Raw genomic sequence first — 18,783 nt, 5'->3', positions numbered from 1 at the left:
TTGGGGTGAAGAGACCATTCCCCAGATAAAACGATTGTCTGCTAAGAAAATCCGCTTCCAAGTTGTCCACACCCGGGATGTGGATCGCTAACAGCGAGCAGTTGTGGGTCTCTGCCCGATCCAGAGTCCAAAATACTTCCCTCATGGCTAGGGAGCTTCTTATTCCCCCCTGGTGGTTGATAAAAGCCACCGAGGTAATGTTATCTAACTGGAATCTGATGAACTGGGACGAACCCAGGAGGAGCCAAGACCTCAGAGCATTGAAGATCACTCGAAGTTCCAGGATGTTGATCGGAAGAAGCGACTCCTCCCGATTCCACATGCACTGTGCCTTCCTGGCACCCCAAACAGCTCTCCATCCTGAGAGGCTCGTGTCCAATCTCCCAGGATGGTCTCAGGAAGAATGTCCCCTGGGACAGCTGATCTGGATGAAGTCACCAAGGCCTAGATTTGGAGTTCGGCGGTAAAAGGGCTGCTAACGCTCCGCTGGCTTTTTTCTGGCCGCACCATAAATTTAACTCTGGTATCGAGAGTTTAAACAAATGCTGCGTTAGGCTCCAAAAAAGGAGCGTAGAGCATTTTTACCGCAAATGCAACTCTCGATACCAGAGTTGCTTACGGACGCGGCCGGCCTCAAAAACGTGCTCGTGCACGATTCCCCCATAGGAAACAATGGGGCTGTTTGAGCTGAAAAAAAACCTAACACCTGCAAAAAAGCAGCGTTCAGCTCCTAACGCAGCCCCATTGTTTCCTATGGGGAAACACTTCCTACGTCTGCACCTAACACTCTAACATGTACCCCGAGTCTAAACACCCCTAGCCTTACACTTATTAACCCCTAATCTGCCGCCCCCGCTATCGCTGACCCCTGCATATTTTTTTAAACCCCTAATCTGCCGCTCCGTAAACCGCCGCCACCTACGTTATCCCTATGTACCCCTAATCTGCTAGCCTAACATCGCCGACCCCTATATTATATTTATTAACCCCTAATCTGCCCCCCACAACGTCGCCTCCACCTGCCTACACTTATTAACCCCTAATCTGCCGAGCGGACCTGAGCGCTACTATAATAAAGTTATTAACCCCTAATCCGCCTCACTAACCCTATCATAAATAGTATTAACCCCTAATCTGCCCTCCCTAACATCGCCGACACCTAACTTCAATTATTAACCCCTAATCTTCCGATCGGAGCTCACCGCTATTCTAATAAATGGATTAACCCCTAAAGCTAAGTCTAACCCTAACACTAACACCCCCCTAAGTTAAATATAATATTTATCTAACGAAATAAATTAACTCTTATTAAATAACTTATTTCTATTTAAAGCTAAATACTTACCTGTAAAATAAATCCTAATATAGCTACAATATAAATTATAATTATATTATAGCTATTTTAGGATTAATATTTATTTTACAGGTAACTTTGTATTTATTTTAACCAGGTACAATAGCTATTAAATAGTTAAGAACTATTTAATAGTTACCTAGTTAAAATAATAACAAATTTACCTGTAAAATAAATCCTAACCTAAGTTATAATTAAACCTAACACTACCCTATCAATAAAATAATTAAATAAACTACCTACAATTACCTACAATTAACCTAACACTACACTATCAATAAATTAATTAAACACAATTCCTACAAATAAATACAATTAAATAAACTAGCTAAAGTACAAAAAATAAAAAAGAACTAAGTTACAGAAAATAAAAAAATATTTACAAACGTAAGAAAAATATTACAACAATTTTAAACTAATTACACCTACTCTAAGCCCCCTAATAAAATAACAAAGCCCCCCAAAATAAAAAATTCCCTACCCTATTCTAAATTAAAAAAGTTACAAGCTCTTTTACCTTACCAGCCCTGAACAGGGCCCTTTGCGGGGCATGCCCCAAGAATTTCAGCTCTTTTGCCTGTAAAAAAAAACATACCATACCCCCCCCCAACATTACAACCCACCACCCACATACCCCTAATCTAGCCCAAACCCCCCTTAAATAAACCTAACACTAAGCCCCTGAAGATCTTCCTACCTTGTCTTCACCATACCAGGTTCACCGATCCGTCCTGGCTCCAAGATCTTCATCCAACCCAAGCGGGGGTTGGCGATCCATAATCCGGTCCAGAAGAGGCTCCAAAGTCTTCCTCCTATCCGGCAAGAAGAGGACATCCGGACCGGCAAACATCTTCTCCAAGCGGCATCTTCGATCTTCTTCCATCCGGAGCGAAGCGGCAGGATCCTGAAGACATCCAGCGCGGAACATCCATCCGGACCGACGACTGAACGACGAATGACTGTTCCTTTAAGGGACGTCATCCAAGATGGCGTCCCTCGAATTCCGATTGGCTGATAGGATTCTATCAGCCAATCGGAATTAAGGTAGGAATGTTCTGATTGGCTGATGGAATCAGCCAATCAGAATCTAGTTCAATCCGATTGGCCGATCCAATCAGCCAATCAGATTGAGCTCGCATTCTATTGGCTGATCGGATTGAACTTGATTCTGAACTTGATTCTGCCGGTCCGGATGTCCTCTTCTTGCCGGATAGGAGGAAGACTTTGGAGCCTCTTCTGGACCGGATTATGGATCGCCAACCCCCGCTTGGGTTGGATGAAGATCTTGGAGCCAGGACGGATCGGTGAACCTGGTATGGTGAAGACAAGGTAGGAAGATCTTCAGGGGCTTAGTGTTAGGTTTATTTAAGGGGGGTTTGGGTTAGATTAGGGGTATGTGGGTGGTGGGTTGTAATGTTGGGGGGGGGGTATGGTATGTTTTTTTTTACAGGCAAAAGAGCTGAAATTCTTGGGGCATGCCCCGCAAAGGGCCCTGTTCAGGGCTGGTAAGGTAAAAGAGCTTGTAACTTTTTTAATTTAGAATAGGGTAGGGAATTTTTTATTTTGGGGGGCTTTGTTATTTTATTAGGGGGCTTAGAGTAGGTGTAATTAGTTTAAAATTGTTGTAATATTTTTCTTACGTTTGTAAATATTTTTTTATTTTCTGTAACTTAGTTCTTTTTTATTTTTTGTACTTTAGCTAGTTTATTTAATTGTATTTATTTGTAGGAATTGTGTTTAATTAATTTATTGATAGTGTAGTGTTAGGTTAATTGTAGGTAATTGTAGGTAGTTTATTTAATTATTTTATTGATAGGGTAGTGTTAGGTTTAATTATAACTTAGGTTAGGATTTATTTTACAGGTAAATTTGTTATTATTTTAACTAGGTAACTATTAAATAGTTCTTAACTATTTAATAGCTATTGTACCTGGTTAAAATAATTACAAAGTTGCCTGTAAAATAAATATTAATCCTAAAATAGCTATAATATAATTATAATTTATATTGTAGCTATATTAGGATTTATTTTACAGGTAAGTATTTAGCTTTAAATAGGAATAAGTTATTTAATAAGAGTTAATTTATTTCGTTAGATAAAAATTATATTTAACTTAGGGGGGTGTTAGTGTTAGGGTTAGACTTAGCTTTAGGGGTTAATACATTTATTAGAATAGCGGTGAGCTCCGGTCGGCAGATTAGGGGTTAATAATTGAAGTTAGGTGTCGGCGATGTTAGGGAGGGCAGATTAGGGGTTAATACTATTTATGATAGGGTTAGTGAGGCGGATTAGGGGTTAATACATTTATTATAGTAGCGCTCAGGTCCGCTCGGCAGATTAGGGGTTAATAAGTGTAGGCAGGTGTCGGCGACGTTGAGGGGGGCAGATTAGGGGTTAATAAATATAATATAGGGGTCGGCGATGTTAGGGGCAGCAGATTAGGGGTACATAGGGATAACGTAGGTGGCGGCGATTTGCGGTCGGAAGATTAGGGGTTAATTATTTTAAGTAGCTGGCGGCGACGTTGTGGGGGGCAAGTTAGGGTTTAATAAATGTAATACAGGGGTCGGCGGGGTTAGGGGCAGCAGATTAGGGGTACATAAATATAACGTAGGTGGCGGTCGGCAGATTAGGGGTTAAAAATTTTAATCGAGTGGCGGCGATGTGGGGGGACCTCGGTTTAGGGGTACATAGGTAGTTTATGGGTGTTAGTGTACTTTAGGGTACAGTAGTTAAGAGCTTTATAAACCGGCGTTAGCCAGAAAGCTCTTAACTCCTGCTATTTTCAGGCGGCTGGAATTTTGTCGTTAGAGCTCTAACGCTCACTTCAGAAATGACTCTAAATACCGGTGTTAGAAAGATCCCATTGAAAAGATAGGCTACGCAAATGGCGTAGGGGGATCTGCGGTATGGAAAAGTCGCGGCTGAAAAGTGAGCGTTAGACCCTTTAATCACTGACTCCAAATACCAGCGGGCGGCCAAAACCAGCGTTAGGAGCCTCTAACGCTGGTTTTGACGGCTACCGCCGAACTCCAAATCTAGGCCCAAGAGAGGGATTCCCTCAACCGGTTGTCCAGAGAGATCTGTTGGGATAGATCCGAGTGATCGCCGTTCCATTGCCTAAGCATGCACAACTGAAGAGGTCAGAGATAGAACCTGGTGAATGGAATGACATCTACACTGGATACCATAAGCCCAATCACCTCCATACACCGGGCCACAGATGGCCTTGAGGAGGTTTGAAGGGCAAGACAGCTGGAGGCAATTTTGCAACGTCTCTGGTCTGTCAGGAATATCTTCATGGATATGGTCTGGATCTCGCCACCACGAGCAAAGCTCCCAGAACCTTTGTAAAGACTCTTGGGGCAGTAGCCAGACCAAAGGGGAGAGCTACAAACTGGAAGTGCTGGTCCATAAAAGCGACTCTTAGAAACTTGAAGTGATCCTTGTGTATAAGCACATGAAGGTAAGCGTCCTTCAAGTCTATCATAGTCATGAACTGACCATCTTGAACTAAGGGCAGAATAGACCTTATCGTCTCTATCTTGAACGATGGGACCAACAGAAACTTGTTTAAGCACTTTAGTTCCAGAATCAGGGGCGAAACGTGCCCTCCATCTTTGGGACCACGAAAAGGTTTGAATAGTACCCTAGACCTCTTTCTGCTAGAGGTACTGGTACAATTACTGCTAGAGAGGAGAGATCCCTCACACACTCTAGAAAGGCATCTAATTTCTCTAGTCTTGATGATAGATTTGACAAGAGGAATCTGCCCCTGGGAGGGTGAGTTTTGAAACCTATCCTGTAACCCTGGGCAATAACCTCTAGAATCTAAGGATCCTGCACGTCTGTCATCCAAGCCACCATGTAAAGAGATAGTCTGCCCCTACGAGATCCAGAGATGGATTGGGGGCTGCCCCTTCATGCCATTTTTGTCTCGGCAGACCTCTTGCTCTGCTTGTTTTTATTCCAAGACTGAGAAGGCTTCCAAGATCCCTTGGACTGCTCAGGCTTCACAGCAGGCTGCTGTCATTGGGACTTGTCCAAATGAAAGGGACGAAAATTAGGACCCTTAGGTTTATTCTTCTTATCCTGTGGTAGAAAGGCACCCTTGCCCCCGTGACAAGATATGATAGAATCCAGGCCTGGACCAAAAAGAACCTTACCCTTAAATGGAAGGGAAAGTAATCGAGACTTGGACTTCATGTCAGCAGACCACGACTTCAACCACAGGGCCCTCCAGGCCAGGACAGAAAAGCCTGATGTCTTGGCATTCAAACAAATAATCTGCATATTTGCATCACAGATAAACAAATTAGCTACCCTCAGGGCCTTAATTCTTTCCTGTATCTCATTGAGGGGAGTCTCCACCTTGATCATCTCTGACAGAGAGTCACACCAATAAGAAGCTGCTCCAGCCACCCCAGGGACCACCGCTGCAGGCTGAAATATGAACCCTGTGTGCTGAAACATCTTTTTTAACAGGGTCTCTAATTTCTTATCCATGGGTTCCTTAAACGACAAACTATCTTCGAATGGGATAGTGGTGCGCTTAGTGGAGGTAGCTCCATCCACCTTAGGGACAGATCCCCACAATTCTAGCTGAGAATCAGGAACCGGAACAATTTTTTAAACAAAGAAGAAGGGGAGAAAGATGAACCAAGTCTCTCCCATTCATTCTTATTACTATTCACCATTTTTACAGGAACCGGGAAAGTCTGGGGCACCACCCTGTCTTCATAAACGTTATCAAGCTTAGGAATAGAAGGTTCCTCTGGTAACTTCGGTTCTGGAACCTCTAGAGTAGCCAACACTCCCTTTAATAAAAAGCGTAAGTGTTCCATCCTAAACCTAAAGTCTAGTTCCTCCACAGTCGGAGGTTTAGAGACTGCAGATTCCGACCCAGAGAAAGAGTCTTCTGCATCGGCGTATAATCTAGTCTCAGATACATCCAACGGAGTAGATGACCCCTGGGAAGGAAAGCAATGTTTAACCTTTCACTTGCGCTTAGCAGTGTGAGGTAAAGCACTGAAGGCTGCAGACACCGCCGTTTGCAACTGATCAGCAAAATCCCGCAGGAGGAATAGAAGTGCACTGGGGAGCTCCATGTGTAATCGGAGATGAATGTAGGGAACGCACCTCACGGGACGGAGACCCCTCAGAGGTGGACGGCTCAGTGGTACTAAACATCTTTTTAGATATCACTATTTTATCAAGGCATGTGGAACTTAGTTAAGCAGGCGGATACACCATAGCCTCCTCACAATAAACACAGGCATTAGATTTAGGCAGAGAGGGAGAACCCTCTAACGCATCAGAGTCATCCATAGCTTGCGCCTTTAATATAGACTATAGAAAAAAATAAATGGCATCTTTATACCCTAATGGCCGGGCACTCACCACCTACTATAACCCAGAGCCACAGAGAAACTGCAAAAACCACAATAATGCAATCATGTATAAATCCCCCCCTGTTCAATAATCACCTTCCTGAGATATTAACCCTTGATTCTATACAGATAAAAGGAGTCACACTGTGACCCTGTCTTTTTGCATTATCATTACAGGTATAAAAAAATTAAACGATCTTACCAGAATCTACGCCGTGAAACAGGAACATGGCCTCTCAAGTTTGACATTGTGTTGTAGCATCACTCCTGACATGGACTTGAGTGATAGAAAGCAGGCAGTGAAACTCGTTAACACTGATTGCTTAAGGAGCTGTTAATACTCTCCCTGTATCTCAAGACCCTAACATTTGTCAATGCTCTCACTGAGAGGCTGACAAGACTACTTAAAACTTTAGTCCCATTCCGAAGAGTTCTACCCTCCATAAGAGACTACTCCAAATCTTCTGACACTTCTCTGCCATCCTCCTGTGATGAAAGGCAAAGAATGACTGGGGGATGAGGGGAGTGGGGGAGGTATTTAAGCCTTTGGCTGGGGTGTCTTTGCCTCCTCCTGGTGGCCAGGTTCTGTATTTTCCACAAGTAATGAATGAAGCCGTGGACTCTCCTCGTATTAAGATGGAAATGCATGTTTGCAGCATTACAAATTTCTATATTTCAAGGGACAGTCTAGCCAAAATTAAACTTTTATTAATCAGATAGGACATGTAATTTTAATTAACTTTCCAATTTACTTTTATCATCAAATTTGCTTTTTTCTCTTGGTATTCTTAGTTGAAACTAAACCTAGATAGGCTCATATTGCTAATTTCTAAGCCCTTGAGGGCTGCCTCTAATCACATGCTTTTTAAATTGCTTTTCAAAACAAAAAAATTGATAGTTCAAGTGGGCCATATAGATAATACTGTGTTCAGGCACAGAAAGTTAAGATTTAGCACAACACAATGCTAAATGCAAGTCAATAGATAATAAATAGTCACAGTCATGTGATCAGGGGGCTGTCAGAAGGTTCTTAAATACATGGTAAACACAGAAGTAAAAAGTATATTAATATAACTGTGTTGGTTATGCAAAACAGTGGAATAAATAATAAAGGGATTATGTATCTTTTAAAACAATAATAATTATATTGTAGACTGTCCCTTTAAATAGAACTGATTTAATTTTTTTATTTAGTATTGATCTAAAATAAAAAAAGACATGATGTTATCTGTTTACAGATAAGTTGTTATATATTAAATCACACTTAACATCTTGGTTGTATTGAGAAAGAATGTGTTTAAAATGCTGATTATTACAAATATGCACGGCAATATATAACTAGCTGACTTTTGCCTTCAAGATACACTTCATTTGAGTATGCCATATTTTCTCTATTACACAATTAATCATTTTCCATGCATGGTGTAAGTTGCTTAGTGATAAATAAACGTGTATTTTTGAATAAATATTTAATTGAATATTGTCGTAAGACTTTGGTTTGTTCCATTTAAACATTCATAAATAATATGAGGTAGATATTGGCTAAACCTCAGCTATAGTGGTTCTTCAATGTATCTACCCAGTAAGTGTAATAATTTGGTCCAGCGCCAATAAACATGTTTAATTAAATATCCAAGAATTGGAAAAAAATATGATTAGATTTAATACAATTTAGCATTTGTAGCATGAAGCACTACAGTATATACTGTATATGTGTCTCTAATTGAATCAGTTTTACTATATTAACATAGATTTAAAATTGATTGAACTTAATTGATACATTTTATGGTTTGTTTAACCCTCCTTCTGGTATCTTAGTATCTGATTTTTTTTTCAGTATACATTTTCATTAGAGTTGTAGCAAAATAAATAACATGCGGCTAGATTACGAGTTTTGCGGTATGAGTGAAAAAGCAGCGTTAAGCCTCATAACACTGCTTTTTCACTACCGCTGGTATTACGAGTCTTGCAGGTTTAGGGGCACCGCACACTTTTTTGGCCTTAACGCAAATTAACTTACGCAATTTGTGTGAAGTCTTTTTTCAATGGGACTTCCACAGCACCGATTTTACGAGTCTGCCTGGGAGGCCAAAAAGTGAGCAGTACACCCTATACCGCCAAGATCAATACCGTAAACTGAAAGTCAGTAGTTATGAGTTTTATGCTACAACGCCGTAACATAAAAACTCATAACTAAAGTGCTAAAAAGTACACTAACACCCATAAACTACCTATTAACCCCTAAACCGAGGCCCTCCCACAATGCAAACACTAAAATAAAATGATTTACCCCTAATCTGCTGCTCCGGACATCACCGCCACTATATTAAACATATTAACCCCTAAACCGCTGTACTCCCGCCTCGCAAACACTAGTTAAATATTATTAACCCCTAATCTGCTTCCCCCGACATCGCCAACACCTACATTATATTTATTAACCCTTAATCTGCCGCTCCAGACATCGCCACCACTATAATAAACATATTAACCCCTAAACCGCTGTACTCCCGCCTCGCAAACACTTGTTAAATATTATTAACCCCTAATCTGCCGCCCCCAACGTCGCCGCCACTATACTAAATTTATTAACCCCTAAACCTAAGTCTAACCCTAACCCTAACACCCCCTAACAAATATAATTAAAATAAATCTAAATAAAACCTACTATTAATAACTAAATAATTCCTATTTAAAACTAAATACTTACCTGTAAAATAAACCCTAAGCTAGCTACAATATAACTAATAGTTACATTGTATCTAGCTTAGGTTTTATTTTTATTTTACAGGCAAGTTTGTATTTATTTTAACTAGGTAGAATAGTTACTAAATAGTTATTAACTATTTACTAACTACCTAGCTAAAATAAATACAAATTTACCTGTAAAATAAAACCTAACCTGTCTTACAATAAAACCTAACCTTACACTACAGTTAAATCAATTACCTAAATTAAATACAATTACCTAAATTACAAAAAAACAAAACATTAAATTACACAAAATAAAAAAGAAATGATCAGATATTTAAACTAATTACACCTAATCTAATAGCCCTATCAAAATATAAAAGCCCCCCCAAAATAAAAAAAAAACCTAGCCTAAACTACCAATAGCCCTTAAAATGGCATTTTGCGGGGCATTGCCCCAAAGAAATCAGCTCTTTTACCTGTAAAAAACCCAAACAACCCCCCCAACAATAAAACCCACCACCCACACAACCAACCCCCTGAATAAAATACTACCTAAAAAAACCTAAGCTCCCCATTGCCCTGAAAAGGGCATTTGGATGGGCATTGCCCTTAAAAGGGCATTTAGCTCTTTTTCAATTGCCCAAAATCCCTAATCTAAAACTAAAATCCAGCCAATAAACCCTTAAAAAAACCTAACACTAACCCCCGAAGATCCACTTACAGTTTTGAAGACCGGACATCCATCCTCAACGAAGCTGGGTGAAGTCCTCAGCGAAGCAGCAAGAAGTCCTCAACAAAGCCGGGAGAAGTCTTCATCCAAGCAGGCAGAAGTGTTCCTCCAGACAGGCAGAAGTCTTCATCCAGACGGCATCTTCTATCTTCATCCATCCAGCATGGAGCGGGTCCATCTTCAAGACATCCGGCGCGGAGCATCCTCTTCAATCGAAGTCTTCTTGCTGAATGAAGGTTCCTTTAAATGACATCATCCAAGATGGCGTCCCTTGAATTCCGATTGGCTGATAGAATTCTATTAGCCAATCAGAATTAAAGGTGAAAAAATCCTATTGGCTGATGCAATCAGCCAATAGGATTGAGCTTCAATCCTATTGGCTGATCTGATCAGCCAATAGGATTGAGCTTGCATTCTATTGGCTGTTCCAATTCTATCGCCGCCACTATACTAAATTTATTAACCCCTAAACCTAAGTCTAACCCTAACCCTAACACCCCCTAACAAATATAATTAAAGTAAATCTAAATAAAACCTACTATTAATAACTAAATAATTCCTATTTAAAACTCAATACTTACCTGTAAAATAAACCCTAAGCTAGCTACAATATAACTAATAGTTACATTGTATCTAGCTTAGGTTTTATTTTTATTTTACAGGCAAGTTTGTATTTATTTTAACTAGGTAGAATAGTTACTAAATAGTTATTAACTATTTACTAACTACCTAGCTAAAATAAATACAAATTTCCCTGTAAAATAAAACCTAACCTGTCTTACAATAAAACCTAACCTTACACTACAATTAAATCAATTACCTAAATTAAATACAATTACCTAAATTACACAAAATAAAAAAGAAATTATTAGATATTTAAACTAATTACACATAATCTAATAGCCCTATCAAAATATAAAAGCCCCCCCAAAATAAAAAAAAAACCTAGCCTAAACTAAACTACCAATAGCCCTTAAAATGGCATTTTGCGGGGCATTGCCCCAAAGAAATCAGCTCTTTTACCTGTAAAAAAAACCAAACAACCCCCCCAACAGTAAAACCCACCACCCACACAACCAACCCCCCGAATAAAATACTACCTAAAAAACCTAAGCTCCCCATTGCCCTGAAAAGGGCATTTGGATGGGCATTGCCCTTAAAAGGGCATTTAGCTCTTTTTCAATTGCCCAAAATCCCTAATCTAAAACTAAAATCCACCCAATAAACCCTTAAAAAAACCTAACACTAACCCCCGAAGATCCACTTACAGTTTTGAAGACCAGACATCCATCCTCAACGAAGCTGGGTGAAGTCATCCAAGCAGGCAGAAGTGTTCCTCCAGACAGGCAGAAGTCTTCATCCAGACGGCATCTTCTATCTTCATCCATCCGGCACGGAGCGGGTCCATCTTCAAGACATCCGGCGCGGAGCATCCTCTTCAATCGAAGTCTTCTTGCTGAATGAAGGTTCCTTTAAATGACATCATCCAAGATGGCATCCCTTGAATTCCGATTGGCTGATAGAATTCTATTAGCCAATCAGAATTAAAGGTGAAAAAATATTATTGGCTGATGCAATCAGCCAATAGGATTGAGCTTCAATCCTATTGGCTGATCTGATCAGCCAATAGGATTGAGCTTGCATTCTATTGGCTGTTCCAATCAGCCAATAGAATGCAAGCTCAATCCTATTGGCTGATCGGATCAGCCAATAGGATTGAAGCTCAATCCTATTGGCTGATTGCATCAGCCAATAGGATTTTTTCACCTTTAATTCCGATTGGCTGATAGAATTCTATCAGCCAATCGGAATTCAAGGGACGCCATCTTGGATGACATCATTTAAAAGAACCTTCATTCAGCAAGAAGACTTCGATTGAAGAGGATGCTCTCCCCATTGAGGATATGGGGAAATCGTGCACGAGCCAGTAAAAACCAGCTCACCACTGACTTAAGCAGTGCTGGTATTGGAGTGCGGTATGGAGCACAAGTTAGCTCTACGCTCACTTCTTGCCTGTTAACGCCGGGTTTATGAAAACCTGTAATACCAGCGCTGTAGGTAAGTGAGCGGTGACAATAACTTGCAAGTTAGTACCGAGCAGCTCTTACCGCAAAACTCGTAATCTAGCCGATGATTTTTTATGTGCATCATGCTTTAGTTGACATGTAATATTGAAATGGCTTAAAGTTGGAGCTGTTTCAGTCCATAACAAAAACAAAATATTTTTTTAATAGTTTTTGAATGATTTTGGTTTAAAAGACTTGTCAGATACATGTAACTGACAACCTTGAACTTTGGGAAACAAACGGCTAGATTACGAGTTGTGCATAAGGAGGGGGTGCGTTAGTTACGTGTACTTTATTTCCATTGCACACTTTTCTTAACGTTGGTATTACGAGTCTCAAAACAACCTTGTAACGCGTCGTGGTAACACGACTACCGCGTTTATTTTATACACGTAATCACAGCAGCGTTAAACATTCTCCCATAGAGATCAATGATAAATGAAAGAAGCACAGATTTTTCAGCTAACACTCGATCTCACGAGAAATACGCACTGCTCTGTCATATTACGTATACGGAATAATGCACAACAAAAACACACATCAAATGTACAACAATCATGCAACATAGCACATACGCATTACACATTCACAATCGGAAAAGAAAAAGAATAAACAACATTTACACTGAAAGAGGAATACATAAATACCTTACGATCTTGCAACACGGAACAAAACAACACGAAAAAGGAATTGCACACTCATACACAAACAAAACATTTGCATTCAAGATTACGGAACATTAGTACAAATAAACATTTACAACACTTTACAAATACTACACCATCACAAATATGTATTTACATTTACAGATAATACTTTTGGACAATGTTATGCAAAACGATCACTATGACATCATCACATTCCACAAATACTAACTCAATATGAGCATGCGCAAATTCACACAACTAATACACATTGCACACATACTAATTTTGTAACAAAGCACGCCTGAACATACTTTACTTTGCAAACCGGTACATCATTAAACATTTACATAGGGTATATAAGCACGCTACAAGCATGGCTTCTTTGACTGTGTTGCTGGAGGATTTTGTGAGATTAGAGAGATTTAGCGAGTTACTGGTATTGTTAGATTTAGTGTTAGTGTGAGAGAGTGAGTTAGTTAGTGGTAGCGTGAGAGAGTGAGTTAGTTAGTGGTAGTGTGAGTCAGTGAGTTAGTGGTAGTGTGAGATAGTGAGTTAGTGGTAGTGTGAGATAGTGAGTTAGTGGTAGTGTGAGATAGTGAGTTAGTGGTAGTGTGAGATAGTGAGAGAGCGGTAGTGAGTAAGAGTTTGTTTGGGTGATTGTGAGAGTGGTTTTTCGGAATACTTAACACATTTACATGAAAACACATTCAATACATACATACACTTATCAATAACACTACATACACTCCATCCCCCATCCCCTCTCATACTACACTCCATACCCCATTCCCTTTGATCCCATACCGCATTCCCTTTAAGCCCATACCCCATTCCCTGTAAGCCCATACCCATCCCATATTTAGATTTTGTTTACATATCCTCGTTTTAGTCTTTTTCTACATTTTTGTCTGTTTTTACCCCTGACCCTCTTTTATTTATATCCCTTTCACACTTTGAGCACTTTTTTTCATTTTTGTTATTTATTTTGACTCCCTTTCATTTGGGCACATTCAATTTTTGTTTGAGTATGTCAGGAGGGGGAGATAGGGGGCAAATTAGCCCACAGCTATTAGAGCTCATCAGGCAGGAGGTCAGAGAAGAGATTGTAGAGGAGGTTAGGCAGGAGGTTAGGCAGGAGAGGGGGTGGGGGAGAGGGAGAGCAAGAGGAACAGGACAGGAAGGGGGACAGGAAGGGGGAGCGGAAGGGGGGAAGAAGTGGTGGGTGGACCCGCCCACTTTGTTCCAGATGAACAAGTGGCTGGGCCCAGTGGCATGCAGTGTAGAGCTTCACAGTCCGGGAAACAGAGGCTCACATCACAGGGGAAAGCCAAGCTGACTAGGGAGGTGAGATATACTATGGATAAGAAGGAGGCCCTCGTAGAGGCTTATATAGAGAGGGCTAGGAGGCTGCAGGCTCAGAAGGCCACCCCTAAGGAGAAGAGTAAGCTATGGCTGGAGATCAGGGATGCCGTTAATGCAGTGGGGGTCCATAACAGGAATGTCAAGTCCATACAGCATCGCTACCGGTACTGCTAAAATGGAACTCAAAAGAAGGCTCGAGGGAGAACCAATATCTAACAAGGACCGGTGGCGGTCCTGAAATGATTGTGGAATATTCCCAATGGGAGGAAATGTTGCGTCCCAGCATCTCCGAGGTGGCCATAGTCAGTATCGGAGGAGTCGATACCGGGAACCTGCCACTCTCATCTTCCGGAAAGCTCATTTAATAATCTCTTTACATCAAAAATATAGAATTTTATTTAAGGATATGATTAACGCAATTACACTTTTTTAGACATTATTACGTAAACACATTCACAATTACCTTGCAAAAGTTGCATTTCACGAAAAGCCATCACATTAGTATCTAGTCTACAGATTAGGTGTGCATTTAAACAGACTGAAAACAAACGCAAAAACACATTCAGATTGACCATATAGATATCAGAAACAAGGTTTGGAAAATGCGGAAATCGTATTGATTGTTGTATATGAAAGTGTATTAATGCTGCCTTTGTAATTCTATTGTAAGCAAAAGCATTTACATCTTTATTTGGAACTGTGCTAATATCTCGATTTCTTTCTTTTTACAATATACAGAGTCCTTCACCCAGGTATGAGTGGTGCAGATGACTCATCACCTCGGGAAGACATGGAAGACATCCCTCTATCCTCATCCTCTGAAGAAGCCCCCACTGCAGAAGAGATCCCTGCAGCAGCCCCTCCTGCACCAGCAGCCCGCTGTGCATGGCAACCCGCCGTGCACCAGCAGCCCGCCGTGCATCAGCAGCTACTCAGGAGGAGATAGCAGAGCTGCAGATATTAAGAGATTTTCTGGAAGAGATGCGTGCCTCCCGGAGGGAACAGGCGGAAAGCAGAATCCAGCTGACGGAAGCAATTAATGAGATTCAACAAGACCAAAGAGAGCTTCCCCAAGACCAAAGAGATATCTTGCATACTCTGAAAAGATATATTGCTGGTCCTCCGGGAGGCGCATAACACACCATCTGCTGCTGGACCATCTGCTGCTGGGCCATATGATCTTGGGCCATCTGCTGCTGGACCATCTGATCCTGGGCCATCTGCTGCTGGATCATCTGCTCCTGGCCCTCCATCCTCTTATCTTCAATATCCTCCTCAGTCAGGTGATCCCAGTACTCCTCCTTCCCCTCTTCCCCAAACATCTCTGATGAGAACTCGTCAGAGGGGGCAGTTGCCCCCCCCCCCAAGAGCCTCAGTCTCGTGGGAAGAAGGGAAGGAAGAGGAAGTAATTTTATTTTGTATATATTTAGTTATTTAATGTGTAATAGATGGGTATGTGATGGTGTGGTCTTCTTACACTTGTGGAGCACACTCTGTATATAATCTGCTTCTATGGGACCGGGTCAATGGAGGCAGATTGTTTGCAGAGTGTGTTTTACAAGTGTGTGGAGGCCACATCATCACATACCTATCCTTGTTGATTACATTGATTATTTTTCTGTGATGTGATGTCCAAACTGTTTCCCTAATATCAAACAAAATGACCATTACAATTATACATGATGGCATATCACTGTTTCGATGCCAACAACACAGCTTAAAGGGACAGTCATAACATTAATTATTGTTGGTTACAAAGAAAACACTTTATTACGCATTATCAAGTTTGGAAAAACAAGACTTAGAGAAATACACATTTTACTTCTGGGATTAACCTTGTATCTATGCCTCAGAAAAATGACCACTTATTTCTGTTCTTTTGACAGACTGGCATTTCAGTCAATCACTGATCAATCCAGGGTAACTATACTGCATGAGCTCAATGTTTTCTATATGAAACACAATAAATAATGCCCTCTAGTGGTCAAAATGCATTCAGATTAGATGCACTCTTCAAGCTCGAAGAAATGAGCAGATGTACCTCCTAGGTTTAGATATCAACTAAGAACACCAAGAGAACTAAGATAAATTGTTGATAAAAGTTTACAATATATTTTTTAAAAATTTGCATTTTTTGAGATTTAAATCATTACTGTTTTGCTTGACTTGATTGTCCCTTTAAACAAGAACATTTGCTAACATATACTAATCCATAGGGATTGTTGGTATATCTACACGTACTTGTTCAAACAAGAAAATATTTGCTCGCCGTATTCAGCGAAGTCTGGCGGACCTGATCCGCACTGTCGGATCAGGTCCGCCAGACTTTGATAACTAGAGGCCTAAGCCTGCATGCCATATTTCTCTCGACATGTTAAATAAAGTCTATTGTCTTAAAGATACATTATAGTGTTTGAATTATTTAAGAAAGACATTTCATTTTGAAGGAATCTGGTTTCATGTCCTTTTAAGAGTTACATTAGAAATATATACATTTAAAAAAAAATAATATGGGCTATATAAATAGATCTACAAAACATAAATGCTAAGAAAAAATGAGTGTATAATGTCCCTTTAAGAAAAAGATCAGGACATAACATCTAGAATAAGTAGGCATCACATATATTTATCATATGATAAAGGTCAATGCATATTGATTACTTGATTCAAATACAAAAGCGCATCTTTAGGAATTAGATATGTAGAAAATTCAACACAACACAGTAATTATTTATAAAAAGGAAAATATTGTTGACAAACATATTAAACAAGATGGAGTATATTCATAGATTTGCACTTGCCTCAAAATATATTATGCATGAAAACATATTGCTTTCATTCGTTTCTTTAATGAGACAGCCATCAAAAGCGATTTTCGTGTTCTTTATCAGCTATGGTTCAACAATGTACATGATTGACACAATCCATACTCGTCATGGTTTTAAACTTGACTTCTCATTCACAAACGTGAGTTACGTGCAAAATCAAATATTGCGGGACAACGTAATCCAATCAGACGGATTTAACACCTTGGCATGTGAGATCTTAAGCAACATGGCGCATCCGAGATCGTGTAAAAACGTCATCCAATCAAAGGCGCATCCGAGATCGAGTAAAAACAGCATCCAATCCAATAACTAATTTTACAGCTTGGCATGTGATGTCTTAAGCAACATGGCGCATCCGAGATCGTGTAAAAACGTCATCCAATCAAAGGCGCATCTGAGATCGCGTTAAAACGGCATCCAATCAAAGGCGCATCCGAGATTGTGTAAAAACGTCATCCAATAACTCATTTTACAGCTTGGCATGTGATGTCTTAAGCAACATGGCACATCCAAGATTGCGTAAAAATGTCATCCAATCAAAGGCACATCCAAGATTGCGTAAAAACATCATCCAATCAAAGGCGCATCCGAGATCGCGTAAAAACGGCATCCAATCAAAGGCGCATCCGAGATCGCGTAAAAAACAGCATCCAATCCAATAACTTATTTTACAGCTTGGCATGTCAATAAGAAACGTATTTATATTTTAATAACTAGTATGTGCTATATTGTTATCTATGAGTGTCACGCTAGATAACGTAATACTGTGATATATGAATTAGAATCCATTGTTGGTAATAAGGATATATTTCATTAGAATCAGAGGATTATTAACTATTTATCAAGCATTTTATGTTACACGATTATGTGCGACATTGCAATTTGAACTTCATTTTCAAATTTAAGTTTAATCTTTTGATGAAATGTGTTTAGAGGTAATCTCAAGAGCAGAAAAATACGATGTTATAACTGCTGATTGGTGGCTACATATATATACCGATTGTCATTGGTTCACCTATGTGTTCATTTAGAAATCAGTAGTGCCCTGCTGCTCCTTAAACAAATGATACAAAGAGACTGAAGCAAAATTGAGAATTTATGGAATAAAAATTATTTTAAAATTGTATGTTATACATAAATGAGAAAATAGATTATTGTGTTTCATGTCCCTTTAAATGAGAAATAATGCTACAAGATACATTATAAAAATAGGGATTGGTTATACATTATATGTTACCTATAGCTATGGTGTCCATCTTTACACTTTAAAAAGGGACACATGAGAAATACATATGTCAGGGATGTTTTCAGATATGTTTAAAGATTTATTTGGAATAAGAATAATGACACATGTATTTATCAGATGTGTCACTTATTCAAGTTGAAATATGGTCAGCCTACCTATAGCAATATATTGTTGGATCATTAAACAGAAACAATAATAAGAGAAAGATATTAATCAGCTAAAATATGTGCATTACACACAGTGATTGCTTTTGTTAGACTACTACAATAAGATATAAGTGAAATTGGAATACATGTGCTGTCAACATTCAAATAATAGTCTGTTTTAAACATATTATATGTGTATGTTGATGTAAAAATGACAAAAATACATTAGAAATGAATATCCATTCATTAATAATTGTGGTCAGCATCACTTAAAGGGACATGAAATACAAACAATTAAGTTCAGGATTCACAGAGAGGA

This window comes from Bombina bombina, chromosome 1 (assembly GCF_027579735.1).
Source record: "Bombina bombina isolate aBomBom1 chromosome 1, aBomBom1.pri, whole genome shotgun sequence".
NCBI classification, from domain to species: Eukaryota; Metazoa; Chordata; class Amphibia; order Anura; family Bombinatoridae; genus Bombina; species Bombina bombina.
This window is presented reverse-complemented; position numbering follows the sequence as displayed.